Source organism: Cricetulus griseus, chromosome X (genome assembly GCF_003668045.3).
Source record: "Cricetulus griseus strain 17A/GY chromosome X, alternate assembly CriGri-PICRH-1.0, whole genome shotgun sequence".
Taxonomy (NCBI): Eukaryota; Metazoa; Chordata; class Mammalia; order Rodentia; family Cricetidae; genus Cricetulus; species Cricetulus griseus.
This window is the reverse complement of record NC_048604.1, coordinates 57,922,045-57,935,470: the sequence shown is the minus strand read 5'-3', so window position 1 is coordinate 57,935,470 and position 13,426 is coordinate 57,922,045.

Sequence of the window (13,426 nt, the reverse complement as noted above, 5' to 3'; positions counted from 1 at the left end):
TGTTAAGTTTCTGTCTAGTGGTTCTGTCCAATGGTGTAAGGGGGTGTTGAAGTCTCCTACTCTAAGTGTGTGTGGTTTTATGTGTGGTTTGAGCTTTAGTAATGTTTCTTTTACAAATGTGGGTGCTTTCTTATTAGGGGCACAGATGTTCAGGACTGAGACTTCATCTTGATGGACTTTTCCTGTGATGAGTATGAAATGCCCTTCTTCATCTCTTTTTATTGCTTTCAGTTTAAAGTCTAATTTGTTAGATATTAGGATTGCTACCCCAGCTTGTTTCCTCAGCCCATTTGATTGGAAAATTTTTTCCCATCCTTTTACTCTGAGGTATCACCTGTCTTTGAAGTTGAGGTGTGTTTCTTGTAAACTGCAGAAGGATGGATTCTGTCTTTGTATCCATTCTGTTAGCCTATATCTTTTTATGGGTAAGTTAAGACCATTGACATTTAGGGATATTAATGTCCATTGTTCATTGGTTCTTCTTTGTTTTGGATTTATTGTTGGTGGTATCTTTGCGTGTGGATTTTGCCCTCCTGTTTCTTTTTGTGATTGGTAGAATTAGATTATCTATTGCCAGTGTTTTTGTGGGTGTAGTTATATTCGTTGGGTTGGAGTTTTCCTTCCAGAGCCTTCTGTAGTGCTGGATTTGTGGATGGATATGTATTGTTTAAATCTGTTTTTGTCGTGGAATATCTTGTTTTCTCCATCTATAGTGATTGAAAGTTTTGCTGGGTACAGTAGTCTGGGTTGACATCCATGCTCCCTTAGTGCTTGTAGGGTATCTATCCAAGACCTTCTGGCTTTCAGAGTTTCCATTGAGAAGTCGGGTGTGATTCTGATTGGTTTGCCTTTATATGTTACTTGGCCTTTTTCCTTTGCTGCTCTTAATATTTTCTCTTTATTCTGTAGATTTGGTGTTTTGATTATTATGTGTTGGGGGGATTTCTTTTTGTGGTCTAGTCTGTTTGGTGTCCTGTAAGCTTCTTGTACTTTCATAGGTATATCCTTCTGTAGGTTGGGGAAGTTTTCTTCTATGTTTTTGATGAATATGTTTTCTGTACATTTGAGCAGTGTTTCTTCACCTTCTTCTACACCTATTGTTCTTATTTTTGGTCTTTTTATGGTGTCCCATATTTCCTGGATATTTTGTGTTAGGGATTTGTTGGACTTGAGGTTTTCTTTGGTTGATGAATGTATATCCTCTAGTGGGTCTTCAGTAGCTGAGATTCTCTCTTCTGTCTCTTGAATTCTCTTGGATATACTTACATCTTTAGTTCCTGATCGTTTATCCAGCCTTTCCATTTCCAGCATGATCTCATTCTGTGTTTTCTTTATTGTGTCTATTTCAGCTTTCTTGCTTTGAACTGTTTCAAGAGCTTCCTTCACTTGTTTGGATGTTTTTTCTTGGCTTTTTTTAGATTCTTTAAGAGATTTATTTATTTCTTGAATTTTTTGGTTTGTCTTTTCCTCCAATTCGTTTAATTTTTTGTTTGCTTTTTCTTCTATTTCTTTAAGGGATTTTCTTGTTTCCTCTTTAAAGGTCTCTATCATCTTGTTGAGATAATTTTTGAGGTCCATCTCATCTTCATGCTCTGTGTTGGGCTTTTCAGATCTTGCTGGAGTAGAGTCCCTAGATTCTGGTGGTGTCATATTGGTCTTTCTGTTGTTGAGTGAGTTCTTATTCTGTCTTCTTCCCATATCTTTTTCCAGTGAGTGCAGGTAGGATCTCTCTATCTCCTCTTGTTACTCTTGTAGTGTTTGTGGGCCAGGAATTCAATGTCCGAAGCTCTGGATGGTCTTGCCTCTCCTCGTAGTCTCCTCACTCTGAAGGAGTTAGGTCTCCATAGGGATCCTCCTGGCGGATCGGTCGCCGGGAACGGAAGGAAGAGTGGCCTGTACCCAGATTCAGGGAACTCCTCCCTGCCTGGGCGTGTCTGGTCTGGTCTGGTCTGGTCTGTGATGAGTCGGAGGAAGGGGAAGGAAGAGTGTCCTGTACCCAGATTCAGGGAACTCCTCCCTGCCTGGGCGTGTCTGTTTCAAGCAGGGACAAGCCTGGAGGGATCTGGGTGAATGGCGCTTAGGACAGAAGTTGGGTAAAAGCAGGGGATCGCTCACCTGGTCTGGTCTGTGATGAGTCGGCGGAAGGGGAAGGAAGAGTCCAGGAGTCTTCATGAACCTAATACCAGTAGTACAGACACTGAGATTGACAATTAATAAATGGAACCTCCTGAAACTGAGAAGCTTCTGTAAGGCAAAGGAATGCAAGAGTCGGGTGCTAGCAGATTCAGGGCGCAGGGAGCTCCTCCCTGCCTGGGCGTGTCTGCCCCAAGCCTCCAGGTGCAGGTGGGGTGGGGTGGTAGGGGGTGGGGGGGGTGGGGGTGGTCGTGGTGGAGACTCACTCACCTAGTTCCTGGGTCGTTTGGCGGAATCCAGGTGTTATAGGTTGATTTAAACTGATTATCTGTTCTTGGTGTAATTTTGGTAAGGATATCTATCCAGAAACTTGTCCATTTCCTTTAGATTTTCGAATTTTGTGGAGTACAAGTTTTCAAAGTATGACTTGATGATTCTCTGGATTTCTTCAGTGTCTGTTGTTATACCCTCCTTTTCTTTCTGATTTTGTTAATTAGCATGCTCTCTGTCTGCCTTTTGGTTAGTTTGGATAGATTTTTTTCTATCTTGTTGATCTTCTCAAAGAACCAACTCTTTGTTTAATTGATTCTCTGTAATATTTTCCTGGTTTCTACTTTATTAATATCAGCCCTCAGTTTGATTATTTCTTGGCATCTACTCCTCCATGGTGAGTTTGCTTCTTTTTGTTCTAAAGCTTTCAGTTGTTCTGTCAATTCTCTAGTGTGACTATTCTCCAGTTTCTTCAAGTGGGCACTTAGTGCTATAAACTTTCCTCTTAGCACTTCTTTCAGAGTGTCCCATAAGTTTGGGTATATTGTTTCTACCTTCTCATTAAATTCTCTGAAAAAGCTAGTCTCCCTTGTTCAGGTCAGCTATTTCTGTAGATTTCACCAGCCTGATCTTGACCACTTTGCTCATCACTCCTCCCTCTCTGCAACTGGGGTCCAGATTCCAGAGTTCAGCTCAATGTTTAGTTGTGGGTTTCTGTTTCTGCTTCCTTCGGTTACTGGATGAAGGCACTAGGATGGCATATAAGGTACTCATCAATCTCATTATTGAAGAATGGATTTTTAAGGTAGCCTCTCCCATATTGCTTAGATTTTTTAGTTGGGGTCAAACTTATAGGTCTCTGGACATTTTCCTAGTGCCAGAATTCTCTTTAAACCTATAATTGCTCCCTCTGTGATGGTGTCTCTTTTCTTGATCTCTTCTATTCTTCTCCTAACTAGATCTTCCTGTTCCCTCATATCTTCCTCTCCCCTCCTCTTCTCCTCTCTTTCTTCTAACTCCCTCCTTTTCTCCCTGCCTCCACCCCCCCCCGGGGGATCCTCATTAGCTTAGGAGATCTTGTCCCTTTCCCCCTTCTCAGAGGGAACATGTGTGTCTCTCTTAGGGTCATCCTTTTTTTTTCCTAGCTTCTCTGAAGGTCTGGATTGTAGGCTGCTACTTTGTAGCTCTAGATCTAAAATACACATTATGAGTGAGTACGTACCATTTTTGTCTTTTTGTGACTGGGTTAGTTCACTCAGGATGGTGTCTTCTAGTTCCATCCATTTGCCTGCCCATTGTAAGATTCCATTTTTTTCCACTGAGTAGTCCTCCATTGTGTAATTGTACCACATTTTCTCCATCCATTCCTCAATTGAGGGGCATCTATGTTGCTTTCAGTTTCTGGCTATTACAAATAATGTTGCTATGAACATGGTTGAAAAGATGTCCTTGTTGTAAGAGTGTGAATCTTTGGGGTATATGCCTATGAGTGGAACTTCTGGATCTTGTAGTACATTGATTCTCATATTCCTGAGGAACCACCATACTGATTTCCAAAGTGGCTGTATGACTTGGCACTCCAACCAGCAGTGGAGTGCCACATCCTCTCCAGCATAAACTGTCCTTGGTGTTTTTTATTCTAGCTATACTGACAGGTGTAAGATAGTATCTCAGAGTTGTTTTGATTTGCATTTCCCTGATGGCTAAGGATGTTGAACACTTTCTTATGTATCTTTCAGCCATTTTAGATTCCTCTATTGAGAATTGTCTATTTAGATCTGTACCCTACTTTTCAATTGGATTAATTGGTATTTTGGAGACTAGCTTCTTTTTTCTCTCTTCATTTTTTTTAAATTAGAAACAAGATTATTTTAAATGTCAATCCCAGTTCCCTCTGCCTCCTCTCCTCCCCTGCCCCCCCAACTAGCAACCTACTTATCCTATACCTTTTCTGCTCCACAGGGAGTGTGAGGCCTTCCTTAACGGTTCTTCACATTCTGCCATCTCCTTTGGGATCGGGCCTAGGCCCATACCCTTGTGTGTAGGCTCAGGGAGTATCCCAGTATGTAGAATGGGCTCCCAAAGTCTATTCCTATGCTAAGGATAAGTACTGATCTACTAAAAGGGCCCCATAGATTTCCAAGGCCTCCTTACTGACACTCACATTCATGGGGTCTGGATTAGTCCCATGCTGGTTTCTCAGATATCAGTCTGGGAAACAAGAGGGAAGAGGATGGTAGGAGAATGAGAAGGGGAGAAAAGGCAACATGAGGAGGACATGAGGGAGCAGGTAGTTTGAGTTGGGGGAAGAATATAGGAGAGCAAGATAAGACAGTCCATAATACAGGGAGCCATTATAGGTTTAAAGAGATATCAGGTGCTAGGGAAATGTCTGTAGATCTACCACCATGGCACCATCTAACAATCTAAGCAACAGAGGAAGGCTACCTTAAATTTCCTCCCCTGATAATGAGATTGATGACTGACTTATATGCCATCCTATAGCCTTCACCCAGCAGCTGGTGAAGTGGAAGCAGACACTTACAGCTAAACACTGAACTGAACTGGAATCCAGTTGCAGAGAAAGAAGAGTGATGAGCAAAGGGGTGAAGACCAGGCTGGTGAAACCCACAGAAACAGCTGACTTGAACAAGGGAGACTAGCTTCTTTCGTTCTTTGTATATTTTGGAAATCAGCTCTCTGTCAGATCTGGGGTTGGTAAATATCTTTTCCTATTCTGTGGTCTGCCATTTTGTCTTTTTGCCTATTGCTTCTCAGTTTCAGGAGGTCCCATATACTATATGTGTATCCATTAGGAAGTCTTGGTGGTCAATGCTATTTTCAATTCTTTGATTTAAACTTTTATATTAAGGTTAAAGTTGTTTTACTACTATTACAATTTGTTTATGCATGTACATTACCAGTAATATTTGTATTCGCATGTGCTTTTGTGCTGTTGTTTGAAGTTTATTCAGCTGGACTCCAAGGTCAATCAGGCTATTGGCGAGGTTCCCTGGTAGGGTGGAGCTGTTATTTAGGCTTTTGGTTAGGCATCATTCTTGGCTAGGCTCCCTGCCTGGGTGTGGCCTCTCCCACAGTGTTCAGCATCCTTGAGGATTCTTACTTGCTTCCCCAGTCAGACAGAATTCCACATTTACATGAATTTATTTGTGGCAATCCTGGTAACAGAACTAGTGCATATGAGTCCAGAGTCACCATGAAGTTCTGTGTACTAATCAGTGTGTGATGCCCCTATTTATGTTCCTTGCTTTTGCCAGTAGTATAGCTATATGAATAACCATTCTGTCCTGTTTCCAACATGGAACATAATAAAAGTGAGTCCACAACCTTCTGTTCTAAAATGGAACATAATAAATACTGGGTGTCTTGTACAATGCCTTGAATTATTGCCATTGAACGCTCACCTTGGTCTGTCTTTCTTGCTCAAGGAGCAATTGATTTCAATGGGATCTTCTCCTACATGGTGCTTTACTGACTCACGTAAAAGTGGTGGTGCATGCCTTTAATCCAAGCACTTGGGAGGCAAAGGCAGGTGGATCTCTGTGAGTTCCATACCAGACTGGTCTACAAGAGCTAGTTCCAGGACAGCCTCCAAAGCCACAGAGAAACCCTGTCTCAAAAAAACAACAAAAAAGAGTAAATAGTAGCAAATGTCATTTCTACTCTTACAAATTATCATTCCATTTTTATGTTCTATCATGGTTCTGTGGCCTCATTCTATACTCTGAAATTCAAATAAAGGTATTCTTCTTTGTGAATAATAGTTAAATTTGTGCTTAACTCAAGAGACCACAACTGTGGTCCTCTGGTCTTTCTGAGATGGGTCCAGAGTCACCATGAAGTTCTGTGTACTAATGAGTGTAATGATTTCTTTCTTTCCCAATGTATTTCACAAACATTGTAATTTAGTGCATTTTCTCTGAACATACTTTGTTTTATTTTAAAGATTTATTTATTGTGATTATTTACTTCTTCATTTAGTACTTACAATTTAGTTCTTTCTTATGTATTTATGATTTTATTGATCTACCTATTTATTTATTATTCATAATGTTCTACCTGCATGTATGCTTGCATGAGAGAAGACAGCACCAGATCCCATTATAGACAGTTGTTAGCCATCATCATGTGCTTGCTAGGAATTGAACTCAGGCCCTCTGGAAGTACATCCAGTGCTGGTAATCTCTGAAACATCTCTGCAACCCCATAATTTGTTTCTGCATCTTTACATATGCAACAATTACTGTCTCCTGTATCTATCCTTCTGGAATTTACTTGTACAAAACTCAGTCTGACTCCTCCATGTAATTTTATTATTTTCTTAATACAATTCTCCGGAGAAACATTATTCCTTATTTCATTATTAATTCCAAATAATTCAAAACTTTGTCTCTATAGTTCCTTCGGGTTTCCAAAGTCATTTTGTGATTATGACATCTGACTTGATAACTGAAATCTTGTAATTCTATTGGGATATGTGGAATATCTGGAGAATCCCTTAAGACAATATTAAATAGAAATGTTTTGAATCATGTAGATTTCAGAAAATATTCATGAAATTAATTATCTCTTAATAATAAGGTTGAGTAATAAAAATAGAATCTCTATAGAGTTCTATTATTAGCTGGAATGATGATTGCATTATTGAAGCAATTCTAATGAGGTGACCTAGAATGATTCAAAGGCCAAACTGTGCATCATTTTTAGGTTATCTCACAACCATATAGTATAATTCAATTCTTATAAAATTTCTTTTTAGCATATATTAATTTTAAAAAATGAAATGATGGGTTTCATTATGACATTTTCATACAAGTGTGTCATGCACTTTGAAAACATACAATGTTTTTCTAACTATGATTTCCTTCATATAAAATTATCATTTGTTTTCATCCATTTTCTTGTAAAAGACATAATTTCATTGTTCCAAAGAAAATTTGGTCTCTACAAAGATTGTAGTTTTATTCATCCATAAATTGTGCTATGATCCTTATGATAATTTTTATAGTGAGATACAATGTTTATGTAAATATAGAACATGGCATAAGCATAGGGGAAGCACTTGCATTTCATACAAATTAGACCAAATATCATTTAATTCTATTGTCAGTAGCTACTATGTCAGCATATAATTTCTGCTGAGAAGGTAAAAGCCATATAGCTAAGTAACTTCTGTACTAAGTGAAATGATGATAATTGTGTATTTCAATAGGAAACCAGCAAGGAAAGACATAATGACTGTGCTAAAAAGGAATCGTTACATCGTTGGTTAATTTACATTTTATCTGAATTACATCTTTGAAAGTGTCATTTAAAAAAAACCCTGGACTTTCTCTTAATGAGAAGGAAGGCAATATGTTTTTCCACAGGATCCATGGGCATACTGAAACCCACTGATGTATCTTATATGGATAAAGAAATCCTGATTTCAGAAGATATTAGAGTTCAGCGCATATCGAGCAGACAGTTGTAAGTCCTGAAGACAAAATTTGAGTTGTTCAGAGTGGAAATGTTGATTTTGATTTTTAACATCAGAGAAACCAGTGCAGCAACAGATGAAAGTTGATAGTGAATAGTGTATTGTTCACCAAAATGGCTAGAATTGAGAATCCCACACAGAAAATTATAAGCAGTATAGGTGAATAACTATACCACACTTTAGGATCCCTAATACACCAAGAAGTGTGAGAACTAAAATAATCTTGAATGCTATCCACATAATGCTTGCTCATATACTTTATTTTTCAATTTTACTACTAGTCTTTCTTCTTGCTGATCACCATCACTTTAAAAGTTTAGCTAGTGCTATAAACTCATGGGACTAACAAAGAACAATCTCAACCCAATGTTGTTTCTAATTTCTTTTATGAAATATGTTTCTTGTTCCACATTTTCAACTTAGAGAATAGCCTTTTAAGAGGAGAAACTGAAACATTATACTTGATAACATATTGTGCTGCCATGTATGAACAGTAATAGACCCAGCTTTCACAGAAATGGCTTTTTCTGAAGTACAGCAAATTGTTCATAGCTTTTACTCACAGCAGAATTTATCTCTTAATTTACTGTTTTGAGTTGATACTCAGTAGTCACATTTTAGTGTGTGTGCAAATGGACTATTTGCTGTTTGGGAAATGACAACTTATACATATGCCAAGTCACTATAATACTTGTAAGTAAGTTATAAAATAACATCTATTACATTGCATCAAATAATAATCGTGCAGCAGAGTGGTAATTTCTGTTTTAATGGAGAGGAGAGGTAAGGGAAAATATAGAGCCTTAGTCTTTAAATGGCCTTAACATAGCATCAAAACCATGTTGCAGCACTTCTTTCTTTACTACTGACCATATAATTTTATCTGGCTACTGGATTCCAATAGTATACCATAGACATCCGAAAGCTCAACATACTTCTTAATCAAACACTCTATTCCACTAGTGGTCATAAATCACGGTTGGTGAAACACTTAATTTAAGGTAGGACAAAATTCTGTGAGTTTGGACAAGTATTCCTTATATCTTATATACACTAAAAGTCTATTGATATTACATTGGAAATGGACCACGCATTTTTTTCCTTTCTTTTGTATTAAAAAATGTCCTCAATACATGCAGGCCTATGCCAGCTCTTGCTGTCTTTCATTCTTCAATCTTCAACATTTAAACATTTTCTCATCATTCAATCTCCAATTCAAACTAATTTGTTCATTGATTTTGTATTCTTAATTTGGTAAGATATTACAAAAATTTGCATATGTTGTGTTTTGCCTTGCATTCTACTTAGTAGACACATTTGTTTGAGTTATGCTAAAGTTATACTTAATTAAATCAATGGAATTTCACTTATTACATGTGAAAGTTTAGAAATATATGGGATAGTAATTTGTATATGTTACTTGTTTTGCATTTGTGTCAATAAAGTTTTATCCCTAGGGTATGGGTGGACTTCGGGAGCACATTCCCCATGCATGTATACTCTCTTAGCCTAGATACATGGGGGAGGGCCTAGACCCTGCCCAAAGTGACTTGACAGACTTTGATGATCCCTCATGGAATGCTTCACCCTCCCTGGGGAGTAGATAGTTGATGGGATTGGGGGGGGTCTGTGGGAGCAGGAAAGGTGGGAGGGAGAGAGAACTGGGATTGATATATAAAATAAGAGTGTTTATAAAAAATAAATGATATTCCTTGCAGCATAATAAAATTTTCAGCCAACAGGCTACCCTGAATTCTAGCTGCATGACCCACAGTGAAAGGGGAGAATCAAGTTTTCAAAGTTTTCCTCTGACCTCCAAATGCAGGCTATGGTAATTTAGCTCATATACTTATGTACACATGAGTACACATGTGAATGCAGACACACACATACACGTGGACTAAATAATTTCAATTATTAAATTATTTACATCAGTGTGTGTGTGTGTGTGTGTGTGTGTGTGTGTGTGTGTGTGTGTGCAGCTACTCACAGTAGCTAGGAGAGATGTTAGATCCCTTTGAGGTGGACTTATAGGAAATTGTATACTCTGGTCTTCTTCAGGAACCATAGATGCTCTTACCTTTCTGAGCCATCTCTTTATCTTTACCTCTATAAAAATTTTAAAGAAGTTTAAAATGTACTTTCAATAGATAACACTTCTCATACTAGCAAATGGGAAATTATTTCAGGTTTTGTAGAAATACAGTGGAGTGTTTTAATCTCTTTCTTAGAGAGATAGATATGATCACAGGAGAAATTCTGTAAAGTAGCAAAGATAAAAACAACTAGGGAAATTGGAATCCCCTTATCTAGTATAGTGTTTTCATTTCAGAATGAATAAGTGACTCCATAAAAAATGCACACTACCTTCTAACAGCTATAAATTTAGTACTTAAAACCCCACGTCTGACAGAAGGCTGATTTCCAAAATATACAAAGAACTCAAGAAGCTAGTCACCAAAACAACAAATAATCCAATTAAAAAGTGGGGTACAGAGCTAAATAGAGAATTCTCAGTAGAGGAATCTAAAATGGCTGACAGACACTTAAGAAAGTGCTCAACATCCTTAGCAATCAGGAAAATGCAAATCAAAGCAACTCTGAGATACCACTTGCTCCTGACAGAATGGCTAAAATAAAAAACACCAATGACAGTTTATGCTGGAGAGGATGTGGACAAAGGGGAACATTCCTCCACCACTGATGGGAGTGCCAACTTGTACAGCCAATTTGGAAATCAGTATGGCGATTCCTCAGGAAAATGGGAATCAGTCTACCACAAGATCCAGTAATTCCACTCTTAGGCATATACCCAAAAGAAGGACATTCATACTACAAGGACATCTGCTCAATCATGTTCATAGCAGTATTATTTGTAATAGCCAGAACCTGGAGGCAACCTAGATAACCCTCAACTGAAGAATGGATAAAGAAACCACGGTACATTTACACAATGGAGTACTACTTAGCAGAAAAATACAACGGAAACTTGAAATTCTCAGAGAAATGGATGAACTAGAAGAAACCACACTGAGTGAGGTAACCCAGTCACAAAAAGACAAAGATGGTTTGTACTCACTTCTATATGGATATTAGACATAGAGCAAAGGATTACCAGCCTACAATCCACACCACCAGAGAAGCTAGGAAACAAGGAGGACCTTAAGAGAGACATACATGGTCCCCCGAAAAAGAGGAAGTGGCAAGATCTTCTGAGCTAATTGGGAACATGGGGGGAGGGGACAGGGAGTTAGGAGAAAGAGAAGGGGAGAAGAGAAGGGGAGAGGAGGACATGAGGTATCAGGAAGATTGAGTCAGGGGAAGAATAGAGGAGAGCAAGAAAAGAGATACCATAATAGAGGGAGCCATTATAGGTTTAAAGAGAAATCTGGCACTAGGGAAATGTCCAGAGATCTACAAGGATGACCCTAACTAACAATTTAAGCAGTAGTTGAGAGGCTACATTAAATGCCCCTTCCATATAATGAGATTGATAACTACCTTATATGCCATCCTAGAGCCTTCTTCCAGTAGCTGATGGAAGCAGAAATAGATCCCCACAGCTAAACACTGAGGTGAACTCCTGGAATCCAGTTGCAGAGAGGGAGGAGTGATGAGCAAAGGGGTCAAGACCAGGCTGGAGAAACCCACAGAAACAGCTGACCTGAACAAGGAGTTGCTCATGGACCCCAGACTGATATCTGGGAAACCAGCATAGGACCGATCCAGACTCCCTGAACATGATTGTCAGTTTGGAGGCCTGGGCAATCTATGAAGCCTTTGGTAGTGAATCAGTATTTGTCCCTAGTATAAGAATGGACTTTAGGAGCCCATTCCACATAGAAGGATACTCTCAGCCAAGACACAATGAGGAGGACCGAGGCACTGACCCAAATGAGGTGACAGACTTTGAAGGTCCCCCATGGAAGGCCTTACAATCCCTGGGGAACATAATGAGGATGGGATAGCATGTTGGTGGGGGTTAGGGTAGGAAAGGAGGGTGAGGGAACTGGGATTGAGATGTAAAGCAAGATTGTTTCTAATTTAAATAATATATATATATATATATGTATATATATATATATATATATATACGTGTGTGTGTGTGTGTGTGTGTGTGTGTGTGTGTGTGTGTGTGTGTTGTAAAGGCTTTTCCATACAAATGTGAGGATTTGAGTTCACTCATAATTATGTGAAAAAATAAAGGGCCAGGGGTACAGTGTGCTCCTATATCCAATACCAGATCTGTGGTGGCAGAGAAGGAGAATCCCAGGGTTTTTTGTGGTCAGACAATCTAGCTGCTTCAGTGAGCTCCATGTTTAGTGAGGGACCATCTATGATAGTAACAGTGGAGAATAATGTAAGACAATACCCAAAGTTGACTTCTTGTCTACATACCCACACTCAAACAGGCTTACACACTCCAGAAGCATGAACATATAAACAAAGACACACATACACAAAGCTATTTGAAAACATTTTAAATATATTATTTACTCTCTGATGAAAAACTGCCACCTCAGCCAATAAGTACTACTGAATGGAAAAATTACAATGTTGATACCTATATATGAGGAATAACTAATTTCCCATAAAATTGAAATTTTGAAAGTTGTCCACCATCTAATAAAACCATCGGGTAGAATTGAATTCTTTTTGTTGTTATTGTTGTTTTTTGCTTGCTTGTTTGTTTGTTTTTTCTGAGACAGGGTTTGTTTCTCTGTATTGTTTTGGAGCCTGTCCTGGAACTCACTCTGTAGACCAGGCTAGACTTGAACTCAAAGAGATCTGCCTGCCTTTGCCTCCCAAGTGCTGGGATTAAAGGCATGTGCCACCAATGCCTGGCTAGAATTGATTTCTAATAGTCCCAGGTTGCTCAAAAAAAAATTATACTTCCTATGCTTTAAGAATTATCAAAGGGTAGTATTGAAACTTTTTAGATTATCTTTAGTCAGTAAAATAGATTAAATATATAAACTAAGACATATATAGATTATTTACACATTATGAAATAAAATTTGGAATGCTTTGAAAGTTTTAATAATAGGATTTCTTCTGTGTATATGTTTAGGTACCATACACAGTTACCACAATTTTTTACTCTTAATGGTACTTTATTTAAATTCATAATTATAATAGATGTTATAATTAGTTATTTGGGGCTGACTTCCTATTGCACTAAATTAGATGATCATTGCTTTATATTAGCTATATAATGAGCAATCATGCTTGGTATTTTACTTTCATTTTATTTACAGACTTTTATACTGATGCTGTCAGTTCAATTTTCCAGTTTTGTGGTAGTTAACACAAATGCAGTAAATTTCATTTGTTTGCAGTAGCTATACACTAACAATTGTAAATTCATAAACATAATGATGCATGTTTCCTATGTAACTCTATGACTCCTTGTTCTTAACATTATTCTTAAGGGATCAGCCTATAAGGTTCTTTTAAAATTGTTGTTTTTAATTATGCATCTATGTTTGTGTCTATGTGTGGTATGCTCATGGTGCCTGCATG